This window comes from Labrus bergylta, chromosome 22, assembly GCF_963930695.1.
Source record: "Labrus bergylta chromosome 22, fLabBer1.1, whole genome shotgun sequence".
Classification (NCBI taxonomy): Eukaryota; Metazoa; Chordata; class Actinopteri; order Labriformes; family Labridae; genus Labrus; species Labrus bergylta.
In genome coordinates this window covers 12039309-12054473 of record NC_089216.1, presented here as the reverse complement: position 1 = coordinate 12054473, position 15165 = coordinate 12039309, and the positions used below count along the sequence as shown (strand labels likewise).

The window sequence follows — 15165 nt, the reverse complement described above, 5'->3', positions numbered from 1 at the left end:
AATCTATGACTCTTTGACTGGTTTTCCATTTATTTTTGGGAGAGGCCATATTTTTTTCTTTCCTTTTTTTAAGTGGTTGCAAATTTAAATATTAAGTTTTTGATCTATTTTTGTCCTGCAGTTTGTTGGACATAGTAATAATCAGAGATATCATTAAAAATTTGACTCTGTTTCACTTCTAAAACGAACGAACAAATCCCTAACTTCTATTATTGAAAGGTAAAAAGTTTACAATTAAAAATGTACTCTGTGTATGGTCATACACATTTGCTTTGATGTGGATTTCCTTGTTGTTGATATGTTTGATGATGAAGAAATTCACCGTTGAGACTGACTTGCTTTCAAAGAGTATAATTTTTATTAAGAAGCAGCATCTCCAACACACAGAGGCAATCGCCTATATGCACCTAAACATCTGCTTTTCGTCATGGGTTATAAAAAACATCATGTAACACATCCATATTTGGCAATTCTATTACACAAACAGGTAAACATTCAACTTGAGGGGACTCCTAAATCTCCTTCAGATACAAATTCTCTCCAGATGTATACGTTATAAACTTAAAGGAGCAGTATATTATCTCTGTCCTTGTTACGTCAGACACTTCAGCTTAAAAATGCCAAATGGAAGTTTTGATGCACACACCTCTCAACATGTTTGTTTTGTATTGAGTAAAAAAATAACTTATATCCTAAGTAAAATTTGCACCACTCCTATTTCTTTCTTTCTGAGCGGACGGGTTTCACTGACACAAAGATGACTGCAACAGACTGACTGCAAGATATTATTGTGAAAATCGATTATATAAAACTACAAGCGTTGTTTATCACGTATGCTCAAATGAAAGCTACTGACCATATAGATACCTTGACACACTCTTTAACAAACCAACATTTCAAAAATCACACGAGAAAATATAAATTCTTCAGAGTTTTTATTCTGATCATGGTAAACTTTCTGACAGGTATAATACTAACAGCAAAAAGTCTCACAGAATAAAGGTATGCAGTATTACATAAATATATTTTGAATAAATAAGAAAGTTGACAGTGCATTGTTTTTGAATAGATATCCCTTAAAAATAATTGAATACATTAGTTAAGTTAAAAATTTCTATCTATAACAATCCTGTTGAAGCTTAACAAGAATTTTACATTTATTTTTGAATACAGACAGATTGAAATTATTATAAGTTATAGTTAAACTTGTACAAAGTATTAGATGAAGACTACAAAAATCCACTTTGTATTCTATCTTTTCACAGAAACATCAACAATTTCTCTGTCTGCTAATGTCAAAGTAAAGACTTAAATACAGTTCAGGCAGAAATGAGAGTGATTTTACAGTTTTCTTTTCAGTGTGGCTGGTTTTACTTGTTTGGCAATCAAACAAGACAAGACTCAACAAGACAGCATGAGTTACTCTCACTAGATAATTTACAGTACACAGTAAAGCAAGACACAATTGTTCATGAATAATGCAATCATTTTCTGATATACCAGAGTCAAATAGAAGTGATGTTGTATTGTATTGTTGATAATTCTAATGATGATTCAGTGGACCAGATGTAGTCATTCTGTTTGGCCCAGGGTCCTGGACCCTCCCGGATATATACGTTCAGTTTCAACAGACAAATCTAATCCACTCTCATAACTAGTAAGTGGTCAGTGAAAAGTTAAATTTATAGTGAGTTCATCCAAAGCAAAGTTGACGACAATCTTGGATATTTACTCACAACGCAATCAGTTTTCATACCAGTAACGGCAGTCCTGTTCTGTTTTAATTGGTAATCAATGCTGATGCTATTGCTGGTTTGACAGTAGCCATGACAAGGGTACCAGACACAATGCAGTGAGGAGACTGATCTTGTGACTTATTCCACTTGAAGCTGTAAATGAGGAGAAAATGAAAACATATTAGTTGAAAAAACACTTGAAAATGGATACATTTTGGATCAGGCAGAGCTGAATATTTCTTACATATGCCATTGACGGTGATAGAGGTTCCTTCAATGTCAAAGCCAACTACAGTTGATGAAGCATTGATCAAAACTTCTGCAATCTGAGTGCCACTAGGAACAAATGTGCTGAGAAATGCAAGCTTCATCACATTGACGATTGATCCATTTCTGCAGAGGGAGGGGAAATAATATTTTGTCATATTCAAGTTCAAGATAATAATCTAAAATTGTAACTTGGTCATTGTGAAAAAGTACCTAAAGCCGATGACATCCAAAGACCTGAATAAGGATGGAAATGCATTTCGAAACTGAGGTTGAAGCTGCAGAAACAAAAACAAAAATATTAAAAAACATTTCAATGCAATATTTCACCTTAGGTCACCTCACTGTGTTGGATAAGACCATTGTGATCAGAAAATGAAATCAATTATAGGTTTCTTGAGTATGAAGATTTGATTGTGATGTCTGGGACGCACCTGTGTCTTTATCATTGAAGCTCGGTTCTGAAAAGCCTGGGATGATGTATCCAACAAATCAGTTGTAAAAGGAATGAGAACAGATCTGAAAGTCACATTTACAACTATATCTGACGCAGAAGTAGGTGCTGCAGTGGCAGGTGCTGCGGTGGCTGGTGCTGCGGTGGCTGGTGCTGCAGTGGCTGGTGCTGCAGTGGCTGGTGCTGCAGTAGCTGGTGCTGCAGTGGCAGAAGCTGCAGTGGTTGGAGCTGCAGTGGTTGTAGCTGCAGTGGTTGGAGGTGTAACTGGAACTGGACCGTCTATGAAAAAGTAATTATAAGACAAAAAGTTAATAATCATTTGTGCCCAGACCAAGAATATTTCTTTATCAGAGTTTATATCAAACTGACATTGGTTTCAAATTCAAAAAGCCTACAAATACTAGTCAGAGTGAAACATTTAGTAATGATAACTTACCAACTACTGAAACTGCATTGGGATTAAAGCTGACGTCGCCATTATTGTTATCATTTGCAGCTTGAACAAGAGTTTGAGCAACAGCACTATTCTGTGGGAGGTCTGCAGCTGGAGTAGTTTGGTTAAAAGTAATTCCAAGATCCGCTTGAACTCCATCAACTCGTGTCTGAACAGCTCTGTATAATGATACCAAGTGGGACAACACATTAGGTTATTCTGTTGCTGACTGATAGAGAAACATAGAATGTGAAAAATGTCATGTAAAAGTGAAAATCCTATATACAAATAAATGGCTTTTTATCCACGTCAGAAAAAAATATTTTACCTGAAACCATTAACAGAGCATCTGACAAAGCGGGCACCAAATTGTCTTCGGTATATCTCATTACACTGAAAAAAGAAGAGGAAAATGTAAGGACCTTTATTTGGTTTAGCCACAATTTTCCTCGATTAAAACTTTACACAAATAATAATAAACAGACAGAGGATTCAGATCAACACAATTTTCTATTTTAAATCCCTCTCTTTGGTATAACATATGCAGTCATAAAAATTCAAGACATATTAAAAATACTTACTCTTGCTACAAGTCGTCTTTCAAGATCTCGGTATTGAGCACTTCTGGGGTCCGTAAGTGCATCTGTAAAGGTTTCATTTACCAACATAACTTGTACTTTATAAACAGGTGCAGCTGCTGTGGTGGTTGTTATTGGAAATGCTTGGGCTGTTGTAGCAGCTGTGGTTGTTGGAGCTGCATTGGTGGTTGTTTGAGCAACTCTGGTGGTTGTTTGAGACGCTGTGGTTGTTGTTGGAGAGGCAGTGGTTGTTGTTGGAGCTGCAGTGGTGGTTGTTGGAGCAGCTGTAGTTGTTGTTACACCTGCAGTGGTTGTTGTTGGAGCTGCAGTGGTGGTTGTTGGAGCAGCTGTAGTTGTTGTTACAGCTGCATTGGTGGTTGTTGGAGCTGCAGTGGTTGTTGTTGGAGCATTTGTGGTGATTGTTGGAGCTGCTGTGGTTGTTGTTGGAGCACTTAAGATGGTTGTTGGTGCGGCTGTGCTGGTTGTTGGAGCAGCTGTGGTTGTTGTTGGAGCAGCTGTGGTTGTTGTTGGTGCAGCTGTGGTTGTTGTTGGAGCTGCAGTGGTGGTTGTTGGTGCAGCTGTTGTTGTTGTTGGAGCTGCCGTTGTGGTTGTTGGGGCAGCTGTGGTGGTTGTTGGAGCTGCAGTGGTGGTTGTTGGAGCTGCAGTGGTTGTTGTTGGAGTAGCTGTGGTTGTTGTTGGAGCTGCAGTGGTGGTTGTTGGTGCAGCTGTGGTTGTTGTTGGAGCAGCTGTGGTTGTTGTTGCAGCTGCAGTGGTGGTTGTTGGAGCTGCAGTGGTGGTTGTTGGAGCAGCTGTGGTTGGTGTTGGAACTGCAGTGGTGGTTGTTGGAGCAGCTGTGGTTGTTGTTGGAGCTGCAGTGGTGGTTGTTGGAGCAGCTGTCGTTGTTGTTGGTGCAGCTGTGGTTGTTGTTGGAGCTGCAGTGGTTGTTGTTGGCGCAGCTGTGGTTGTTGTTGGAGCTGCCGTTGTTGGTGCAGCTGTGGTTGTTGTTGGTGCAGTTGTGGTTGTTGTTGGAGAAGCTGTGGTGGTTGTTGGAGCTGCAGTGGTGGTTGTTGGAGCTGCAGTGGTTGTTGTTGGAGCAGCTGTGGTTGTTGTTGGAGCTGCAGTGGTTGTTGTTGGAGCAGCTGTGGTTGTTGTTGGAGCTGCAGTGGTGGTTGTTAGAGCAGCCGTGGTTGTTGTTGGTGCAGCTGTGGTTGTTGTTGGAGCTGCAGTTGTGGTTGTTGGAGCAGCTGTGGTTGTTGTTGGTGCAGCTGTGGTTGCTGTTGGAGCTGCAGTGGTGGTTGTTGGAGCAGCTGTCGTTGTTGTTGGTGCAGTTGTGGTTGTTGTTGGTGCGGCTGTGGTTGTTGTTGGAGCTGCCGTGGTTGTTGTTGGTGCAGCTGTGGTTGTTGTTGGAGCTGCTGTGGTTGTTGTTGCAGCTGCAGTGGTGGTTGTTGGAGCTGCAGTGGTTGTTGTTGGTGCAGCTGTGGTTGTTGTTGGTGCAGCTGTGGTTGTTGTTGGAGCAGCTGTGGTTGTTGTTGGTGCAGCCGTGGTTGTTGTTGGAGATGCAGTTGTGGTTGTTGGTGCAGCTGTTGTTGTTGTCGGAGCTGCCGTTGTGGTTGTTGGAGCTGCAGTGGTTGTTGTTGGTGTAGCTGTGGTTGTTGTTGGTGTAGCTGTGGTTGTTGTTGGTGCAGCTGTGGTTGTTGTTGGAGCTGCAGTGGTGGTTGTTGGAGCAGCCGTGGTTGTTGTTGGTGCAGCTGTGGTTGTTGTTGGAGCTGCAGTTGTGGTTGTTTGTGCAGCTGTTGTTGTTGTCGGAGCTGCCGTTGTGGTTGTTGGAGCAACTGTGGTTGTTGTTGGTGCAGCTGTGGTTGTTGTTGGAGCTGCAGTGGTGGTTGTTGGAGCTGCAGTGGTGGTTGTTGGAGCAGCTGTGGTTGTTGTTGGTGCGGCTGTGGTTGTTGTTGGAGCCGCCGTGGTTGTTGTTGGTGCAGCTGTGGTTGTTGTTGGAGCTGCAGTGGTGGTTGTTGGAGCAGCTGTGGTTGTTGTTGGTGCGGCTGTGGTTGTTGTTGGAGCCGCCGTGGTTGTTGTTGGTGCAGCTGTGGTTGTTGTTGGAGCTGCAGTGGTTGTTGTTGGTGCAGCTGTGGTTGTTGTTGGAGCGGCTGTTGTTGTTGTTGGAGCTGCAGTTGTGGTTGTTGGTGCAACTGTGGTTGTTGTTGGAGCAGCTGTGGTTGTTGTTGGAGCTGCAGTGGTGGTTGTTGGAGCTGCTGTGGTTGTTGTTGGTGCAGCTGTGGTTGTTGTCGGTGCAGCTGTTGTTGTTGTTGGAGCTGCAGTGGTGGTTGTTGGAGCCGCCGTGGTTGTTGTTGGTGCAGCTGTGGTTGTTGTTGGTGCAGCTGTGGTTGTTGTTGGTGCAGCTGTGGTTGTTGTTGGAGCGGCTGTTGTTGTTGTTGGAGCTGCCGTTGTGGTTGTTGGAGCAGCTGTGGTAGTTGTTGGTGCAGCTGTGGTTGTTGTTGGAGCTGCAGTGGTTGTTGTTGGAGCTGCAGTGGTGGTTGTGTGAGCAGCTGTGGTTGTTGTTGGTGCAGCTGTGGTTGTTGTTGGAGCTGCAGTGGTTGTTGTTGGTGCAGCTGTGGTTGTTGTTGGAGCAGCTGTGGTTGTTGTTGGAGCTGCAGTGGTGGTTGTTGGTGCAGCTGTGGTTGTTGTTGGTGCAGCTGTGGTTGTTGTCGGTGCAGCTGTGGTTGTTGTTGGAGCTGCAGTGGTGGTTGTTGGAGCCGCCGTGGTTGTTGTTGGTGCAGCTGTGGTTGTTGTTGGTGCAGCTGTGGTTGTTGTTGGAGCTGCAGTGGTGGTTGTTGGAGCAGCTGTCGTTGTTGTTGGTGCAGCTGTGGTTGTTGTTTGAGCTGCAGTGGTTGTTGTTGGTGCAGCTGTGGTTGTTGTTGGAGCTGCCGTTGTTGGTGCAGCTGTGGTTGTTGTTGGTGCAGTTGTGGTTGTTGTTGGAGAAGCTGTGGTGGTTGTTGGAGCTGCAGTGGTGGTTGTTGGAGCTGCTGTGGTTGTTGTTGGAGCAGCTGTGGTTGTTGTTGGAGCTGCAGTGGTGGTTGTTGGAGCAGCCGTGGTTGTTGTTGGTGCAGCTGTGGTTGTTGTTGGAGCTGCAGTTGTGGTTGTTGGAGCAGCTGTGGTTGTTGTTGGTGCAGCTGTGGTTGTTGTTGGAGCTGCAGTGGTGGTTGTTGGAGCAGCTGTCGTTGTTGTTGGTGCAGCTGTGGTTGTTGTTGGAGCAGCTGTGGTTGTTGTTGGAGCTGCAGTGGTGGTTGTTGGAGCAGCTGTGGTTGTTGTTGGAGCAGCTGTCGTTGTTGTTGGTGCAGCTGTGGTTAATGTTGAAGCAGCTGTGGTTGTTGTTGGAGCTGCAGTGGTGGTTGTTGGAGCAGCTGTGGTTGTTGTTGGTGCGGCTGTGGTTGTTGTTGGAGCCGCCGTGGTTGTTGTTGTTGCAGCTGTGGTTGTTGTTGGAGCTGCAGTTGTTGTTGTTGGTGCAGCTGTGGTTGTTGTTGGAGCGGCTGTTGTTGTTGTTGAAGCTGCCGTTGTGGTTGTTGGTGCAGCTGTGGTTGTTGTTGGTGCAGCTGTGGTTGTTGTTGGTGCAGCTGTGGTTGTTGTTGGTGCAGCTGTGGTTGTTGTTGCAGCTGCAGTGGTGGTTGTTGGAGCTGCAGTGGTTGTTGTTGGTGCAGCTGTGGTTGTTGTTGGAGCAGCTGTGGTTGTTGTTGGAGCAGCCGTGGTTGTTGTTGGTGCAGCCGTGGTTGTTGTTGGAGATGCAGTTGTTGTTGTTGGTGCAGCTGTTGTTGTTGTCGGAGCTGCCGTTGTGGTTGTTGGAGCTGCAGTGGTTGTTGTTGGTGTAGCTGTGGTTGTTGTTGGTGTAGCTGTGGTTGTTGTTGGTGCAGCTGTGGTTGTTGTTGGAGCTGCAGTGGTGGTTGTTGGAGCAGCCGTGGTTGTTGTTGGAGCTGCAGTTGTGGTTGTTGGTGCAGCAGTTGTTGTTGTCGGAGCTGCTGTTGTGGTTGTTGGAGCAGCTGTGGTTGGTGCAGCTGTGGTTGTTGTTGGAGCTGCAGTGGTGGTTGTTGGAGCTGCAGTGGTGGTTGTTGGAGTAGCTGTGGTTGTTGTTGGTGCGGCCGTGGTTGTTGTTGGAGCAGCTGTGGTTGTTGTTGGAGCTGCAGTGGTGGTTGTTGGAGCAGCTGTGGTTGTTGTTGGTGCGGCTGTGGTTGTTGTTGGAGCCGCCGTGGTGGTTGTTGGAGCCGCCGTGGTTGTTGTTGGTGCAGCTGTGGTTGTTGTTGGTGCAGCTGTGGTTGTTGTTGGTGCAGCTGTGGTTGTTGTTGGAGCGGCTGTTGTTGTTGTTGGAGCTGCCGTTGTGGTTGTTGGAGCAGCTGTGGTAGTTGTTGGTGCAGCTGTGGTTGTTGTTGGAGCTGCAGTGGTTGTTGTTGGAGCTGCAGTGGTGGTTGTGTGAGCAGCTGTGGTTGTTGTTGGTGCAGCTGTGGTTGTTGTTGGAGCTGCAGTGGTTGTTGTTGGTGCAGCTGTGGTTGTTGTTGGAGCAGCTGTGGTTGTTGTTGGAGCTGCAGTGGTGGTTGTTGGTGCAGCTGTGGTTGTTGTTGGTGCAGCTGTGGTTGTTGTCGGTGCAGCTGTGGTTGTTGTTGGAGCTGCAGTGGTGGTTGTTGGAGCCGCTGTGGTTGTTGTTGGTGCAGCTGTGGTTGTTGTTGGTGCAGCTGTGGTTGTTGTTGCAGCTGCAGTGGTGGTTGTTGGAGCTGCAGTGGTTGTTGTTGGTGCAGCTGTGGTTGTTGTTGGAGCAGCTGTGGTTGTTGTTGGAGCAGCCGTGGTTGTTGTTGGTGCAGCCGTGGTTGTTGTTGGAGATGCAGTTGTTGTTGTTGGTGCAGCTGTTGTTGTTGTCGGAGCTGCCGTTGTGGTTGTTGGAGCTGCAGTGGTTGTTGTTGGTGTAGCTGTGGTTGTTGTTGGTGCAGCTGTGGTTGTTGTTGGAGCTGCAGTGGTGGTTGTTGGAGCAGCCGTGGTTGTTGTTGGAGCTGCAGTTGTGGTTGTTGGTGCAGCTGTTGTTGTTGTCGGAGCTGCTGTTGTGGTTGTTGGAGCAGCTGTGGTTGGTGCAGCTGTGGTTGTTGTTGGAGCTGCAGTGGTGGTTGTTGGAGCTGCAGTGGTGGTTGTTGGAGTAGCTGTGGTTGTTGTTGGTGCGGCCGTGGTTGTTGTTGGAGCAGCTGTGGTTGTTGTTGGAGCTGCAGTGGTGGTTGTTGGAGCAGCTGTGGTTGTTGTTGGTGCGGCTGTGGTTGTTGTTGGAGCCGCCGTGGTTGTTGTTGGAGCTGCTGTGGTTGTTGTTGGAGCTGCAGTGGTTGTTGTTGGAGCTGCAGTGGTGGTTGTCGGAGCTGCCGTTGTGGTTGTTGGAGCAGCTGTGGTTGTTGTTGGTGCAGCTGTGTTTGTTGTTGGAGCTGCAGTGGTGGTTGTTGGAGCTGCAGTGGTGGTTGTTGGAGCAGCCGTGGTTGTTGTTGGTGCAGCCGTGGTTGTTGTTGGAGCTGCAGTTGTGGTTGTTGGTGCAGCTGTGGTTGTTGTTGGAGCGGCTGTTGTTGTTGTTGGAGCTGCAGTGGTGGTTGTTGGAGCAGCCGTGGTTGTTGTTGGTGCAGCCGTGGTTGTTGTTGGAGATGCAGTGGTGGTTGTTGGAGCAGCTGTGGTTGTTGTTGGTGCAGCTGTGGTTGTTGTTGGAGCAGCTGTGGTTGTTGTTGGTGCAGCCGTGGTTGTTGTTGGAGATGCAGTTGTGGTTGTTGGTGCAGCTGTTGTTGTTGTCGGAGCTGCCGTTGTGGTTGTTGGAGCTGCAGTGGTTGTTGTTGGTGTAGCTGTGGTTGTTGTTGGTGTAGCTGTGGTTGTTGTTGGTGCAGCTGTGGTTGTTGTTGGAGCTGCAGTGGTGGTTGTTGGAGCAGCCGTGGTTGTTGTTGGAGCTGCAGTTGTGGTTGTTGGTGCAGCTGTTGTTGTTGTCGGAGCTGCTGTTGTGGTTGTTGGAGCAGCTGTGGTTGTTGTTGGTGCAGCTGTGGTTGTTGTTGGAGCTGCAGGGGTGGTTGTTGGAGCTGCAGTGGTGGTTGTTGGAGTAGCTGTGGTTGTTGTTGGTGCGGCCGTGGTTGTTGTTGGAGCAGCTGTGGTTGTTGTTGGAGCTGCAGTGGTGGTTGTTGGAGCAGCTGTGGTTGTTGTTGGTGCGGCTGTGGTTGTTGTTGGAGCCGCCGTGGTTGTTGTTGGTGCAGCTGTGGTTGTTGTTGGAGCTGCAGTGGTTGTTGTTGGTGCAGCTGTGGTTGTTGTTGGAGCGGCTGTTGTTGTTGTTGGAGCTGCCGTTGTGGTTGTTGGTGCAGCTGTGGTTGTTGTTGGTGCAGCTGTAGTTGTTGTTGGTGCAGCTGTGGTTGTTGTTGGTGCAGCTGTGGTTGTTGTTGCAGCAGCTGTGGTTGTTGTTGGAGCTGCAGTGGTGGTTGTTGGAGCTGCAGTGGTTGTTGTTGGTGCAGCTGTGGTTGTTGTTGGAGCAGCTGTGGTTGTTGTTGGTGCAGCTGTGGTTGTTGTTGCAGCTGCAGTGGTGGTTGTTGGAGCTGCAGTGGTTGTTGTTGGTGCAGCTGTGGTTGTTGTTGGTGCAGCTGTGGTTGTTGTTGGAGCAGCCGTGGTTGTTGTTGGTGCAGCCGTGGTTGTTGTTGGAGATGCAGTTGTTGTTGTTGGTGCAGCTGTTGTTGTTGTCGGAGCTGCCGTTGTGGTTGTTGGAGCTGCAGTGGTTGTTGTTGGTGTAGCTGTGGTTGTTGTTGGTGTAGCTGTGGTTGTTATTGGTGCAGCTGTGGTTGTTGTTGGAGCTGCAGTGGTGGTTGTTGGAGCAGCCGTGGTTGTTGTTGGAGCTGCAGTTGTGGTTGTTGGTGCAGCTGTTGTTGTTGTCGGAGCTGCTGTTGTGGTTGTTGGAGCAGCTGTGGTTGGTGCAGCTGTGGTTGTTGTTGGAGCTGCAGTGGTGGTTGTTGGAGCTGCAGTGGTGGTTGTTGGAGTAGCTGTGGTTGTTGTTGGTGCGGCCGTGGTTGTTGTTGGAGCAGCTGTGGTTGGTGTTGGAGCTGCAGTGGTGGTTGTTGGAGCAGCTGTGGTTGTTGTTGGTGCGGCTGTGGTTGTTGTTGGAGCCGCCGTGGTTGTTGTTGGTGCAGCTGTGGTTGTTGTTGGAGCTGCAGTTGTTGTTGTTGGTGCAGCTGTGGTTGTTGTTGGAGCGGCTGTTGTTGTTGTTGAAGCTGCCGTTGTGGTTGTTGGTGCAGCTGTGGTTGTTGTTGGTGCAGCTGTGGTTGTTGTTGGTGCAGCTGTGGTTGTTGTTGCAGCTGCAGTGGTGGTTGTTGGAGCTGCAGTGGTTGTTGTTGGTGCAGCTGTGGTTGTTGTTGGAGCAGCTGTGGTTGTTGTTGGAGCAGCCGTGGTTGTTGTTGGTGCAGCCGTGGTTGTTGTTGGAGATGCAGTTGTGGTTGTTGGTGCAGCTGTTGTTGTTGTCGGAGCTGCCGTTGTGGTTGTTGGAGCTGCAGTGGTTGTTGTTGGTGTAGCTGTGGTTGTTGTTGGTGTAGCTGTGGTTGTTGTTGGTGCAGCTGTGGTTGTTGTTGGAGCTGCAGTGGTGGTTGTTGGAGCAGCCGTGGTTGTTGTTGGAGCTGCAGTTGTGGTTGTTGGTGCAGCTGTTGTTGTTGTCGGAGCTGCTGTTGTGGTTGTTGGAGCAGCTGTGGTTGTTGTTGGTGCAGCTGTGGTTGTTGTTGGAGCTGCAGTGGTGGTTGTTGGAGCTGCAGTGGTGGTTGTTGGAGTAGCTGTGGTTGTTGTTGGTGCGGCCGTGGTTGTTGTTGGAGCAGCTGTGGTTGTTGTTGGAGCTGCAGTGGTGGTTGTTGGTGCAGCTGTGGTTGTTGTTGGTGCGGCTGTGGTTGTTGTTGGAGCTGCCGTGGTTGTTGTTGGTGCAGCTGTGGTTGTTGTTGGAGCTGCAGTGGTTGTTGTTGGTGCAGCTGTGGTTGTTGTTGGAGCTGCCGTTGTGGTTGTTGGTGCAGCTGTGGTTGTTGTTGCAGCAGCTGTGGTTGTTGTTGGAGCTGCAGTGGTGGTTGTTGGAGCTGCAGTGGTTGTTGTTGGTGCAGCTGTGTTTGTTGTTGGAGCAGCTGTGGTTGTTGTTGGAGCTGCAGTGGTTGTTGTTGGAGCAGCCATGGTTGTTGTTGGTGCAGCCGTGGTTGTTGTTGGAGCTGCAGTTGTGGTTGTTGGTGCAGCTGTTGTTGTTGTCGGAGCTGCCGTTGTGGTTGTTGGAGCAGCTGTGGTTGTTGTTGGTGCAGCTGTGGTTGTTGTTGGAGCTGCAGTGGTGGTTGTTGGAGCTGCAGTGGTGGTTGTTGGAGCAGCCGTGGTTGTTGTTGGTGCAGCCGTGGTTGTTGTTGGAGCTGCAGTTGTGGTTGTTGGTGCAGCTGTTGTTGTTGTCGGAGCTGCCGTTGTGGTTGTTGGAGCAGCTGTGGTTGTTGTTGGTGCAGCTGTGGTTGTTGTTGGAGCTGCAGTGGTGGTTGTTGGAGCTGCAGTGGTGGTTGTTGGAGCAGCCGTGGTTGTTGTTGGTGCAGCCGTGGTTGTTGTTGGAGCTGCAGTTGTGGTTGTTGGTGCAGCTGTGGTTGTTGTTGGAGCGGCTGTTGTTGTTGTTGGAGCTGCAGTGGTGGTTGTTGGAGCAGCCGTGGTTGTTGTTGGTGCAGCCGTGGTTGTTGTTGGAGATGCAGTGGTGGTTGTTGGAGCAGCTGTGGTTGTTGTTGGTGCAGCTGTGGTTGTTGTTGGAGCAGCTGTGGTTGTTGTTGGAGCTGCAGTGGTGGTTGTTGGAGCAGCTGTGGTTGTTGTTGGAGCAGCTGTCGTTGTTGTTGGTGCAGCTGTGGTTGTTGTTGGAGCAGCTGTGGTTGTTGTTGGAGCTGCAGTGGTGGTTGTTGGAGCAGCTGTGGTTGTTGTTGGTGCAGCTGTGGTTGTTGTTGGAGCCGCCGTGGTTGTTGTTGGTGCAGCTGTGGTTGTTGTTGGAGCTGCAGTTGTTGTTGTTGGTGCAGCTGTGGTTGTTGTTGGAGCGGCTGTTGTTGTTGTTGGAGCTGCCGTTGTGGTTGTTGGTGCAGCTGTGGTTGTTGTTGGTGCAGCTGTAGTTGTTGTTGGTGCAGCTGTGGTTGTTGTTGGTGCAGCTGTGGTTGTTGTTGCAGCTGCAGTGGTGGTTGTTGGAGCTGCATTGGTTGTTGTTGGTGCAGCTGTGGTTGTTGTTGGAGCAGCTGTGGTTGTTGTTGGAGCAGCCGTGGTTGTTGTTGGTGCAGCCGTGGTTGTTGTTGGAGATGCAGTTGTGGTTGTTGGTGCAGCTGTTGTTGTTGTCGGAGCTGCCGTTGTGGTTGTTGGAGCTGCAGTGGTTGTTGTTGGTGTAGCTGTGGTTGTTGTTGGTGTAGCTGTGGTTGTTGTTGGTGTAGCTGTGGTTGTTGTTGGTGCAGATGTGGTTGTTGTTGGAGCTGCAGTGGTGGTTGTTGGAGCAGCCGTGGTTGTTGTTGGAGCTGCAGTTGTGGTTGTTGGAGCAGCCGTGGTTGTTGTTGGTGCAGCCGTGGTTGTTGTTGGAGATGCAGTTGTGGTTGTTTGTGCAGCTGTTGTTGTTGTCGGAGCTGCCGTTGTGGTTGTTGGAGCAGCTGTGGTTGTTGTTGGTGCAGCTGTCGTTGTTGTTGGTGATGCTGTGGTTGTTGTTGGAGCAGCTGTGGTTGTTGTTGGAGCTGCAGTGGTGGTTGTTGGTGCGGTTGTAGTTGATTTTGCTTGAGAAATTAATAGAGCTATTGATATTGGAAAATATTGTATTAGTTTTAATTTTAAAACAGACAAATTGTATTTTTGTTTTGTTACTTGAATGTCAGGGCTCTAATAACATAATTCACAATCATATTGTTTTCTTTTCAATTATGTATTATAACAGCATTACTTTTTGTTTCCCCTCTAGATTATGAATCATGGATATACCTTCCAACTATTACATTTTTTAATTTTTTTAATGTACTTTCCAGGTAGCACATCACACACATCTTACCTGTTTGAATCAGAATAAAAATGGTCTTTCCAACAGCCATCTTGTGTCCTTGTGAGTCTATCAAAAATAAATCAGTGCAGACAATGCAGAAACTTAATTAAATGGGAATTATTAAAGAAATAATCTGTACAATACTTATCTCTTTGGAGAATCATTATTTTACTTTTTATTTTATGAAATAACAATCAGTATCAAAATCATTACAACGGAAGTTGAGATATGTAATACAGTATACTAACCTCGATAAAATCTAACTTGAATTAACTTTCTTTTTCTTGAACTTTTTAGAAATTTGTTTGAAATCAAACAGATAGTCAGATAGCCTGCTGATGACTGAATATGTTAAAGGATTAAAATACCATAAGGCATGAGGAAACTTTATATATATATCTATATATATATATATATAAATATATATATATCTCCCTTTGCTTGTTGATTAAACTGTTATTTCTTATAATGTATAATAACATTTCCAATGACCTTGCTTAATTGAATTTAAAATAACTGCAAGTTATGCTTACTTTGTAATCATTATTTTCCTTCACCACAGAGTCCAAACTTCTAAAGAACTGATGAATTTGACCTTTGTCTTTAGGAGAGTAACAAATCATTTTAAATCCAGTCCTTTAAGGAGAGTGGCCATTATTAATTTATGATCAAAAGCAAACTTTTCCTCACATATCCTTATTTCAGTTTATTTAAGCCATGGGAACTCAGATTCAAAATAAACTGTTAGGTTGTAAGAGTTTAGAAGATTATGTAAACCCTTTTCCCAACATTTAATTGACACAACGAAACATGTTTCTACAACTCCTCCGCATCTCTTAATCTGTCTTGCATCATTTAAAAAAAAATCTTAACTATCAGTTTCTCAATAAGAGGTAAGATGCATTTAACACATAAATACACATTATTTGAAAATGAATGTAAACTTAGGAGCTAATTCACAAAGTTTGTTTGGAGCCCCTCTAAGCTGTGACATAGGAAGAGAATGGGGGTCTTATTTTCTGTAAAAAGTTCTTCCCCCGGACTCCAAGCTAATGATCTGTATGTGAACAGACAGAGTCCTTGTAGCAACAAAGAGTGGAAGTGAAGATAATTATAGTTGTCAAATTGTCAAGTACTCACTGTTGTATTAAATTGTTATATTTAATTTGAGACAAGTATTCTGGTTAAATTTGAGCTAAAACAGCATTGTATACAATTTGTACAAATACAAATCATCACTTTGGATTTTTGGAATTTTCTAAACAATAATTTTGTAAAAATGAACAAAAGCTTAAATACAGAAGGAAACATTTACTCACCTCAAAACAAAAGATCAATGTAAAGTTATTTATTCCCTCTCTGTATCAGATTAAGATTTTGTCTAAACTGATGAATGAAAATTTTTTACTTCAATTAGTCCAGTTCACGGCTGCGATTTGTAAACCTTTCAGCTAGGTGACAACCATCCTGTTTTAAGGGCTTTATATATCGGAAAGGAATAATAGATGACTACGTGTCTCTTACGTGTTGAACATTTCTGAAATGTTATGACGCCTTTGCAGTAAACAAAGGTAAATCACTATAAACAGAATTTCTTTTGTTTCACCTGTCATTATCTTGGCAAAGCATTGTGGCACACTCCCTTTTTGTGTCCTGTGACACAACCTGCCTGCATG

General features: G+C 46.3%; 1 long non-coding RNA gene across 1 annotated transcript; it reads right to left on the bottom strand.

Moving 5' to 3' along the window:
- Positions 1–12881: 12881 nt before the first annotated feature.
- LOC136177550 (uncharacterized) lies at positions 12882–14936 on the bottom strand. Its single transcript, XR_010665101.1, has 3 exons — positions 14809–14936; positions 13499–13555; positions 12882–13247 (listed from the first exon to the last, which is right to left on the bottom strand). It is a non-coding gene; the product is annotated as an uncharacterized lncRNA (long non-coding RNA).
- Positions 14937–15165: the final 229 nt, after the last annotated feature.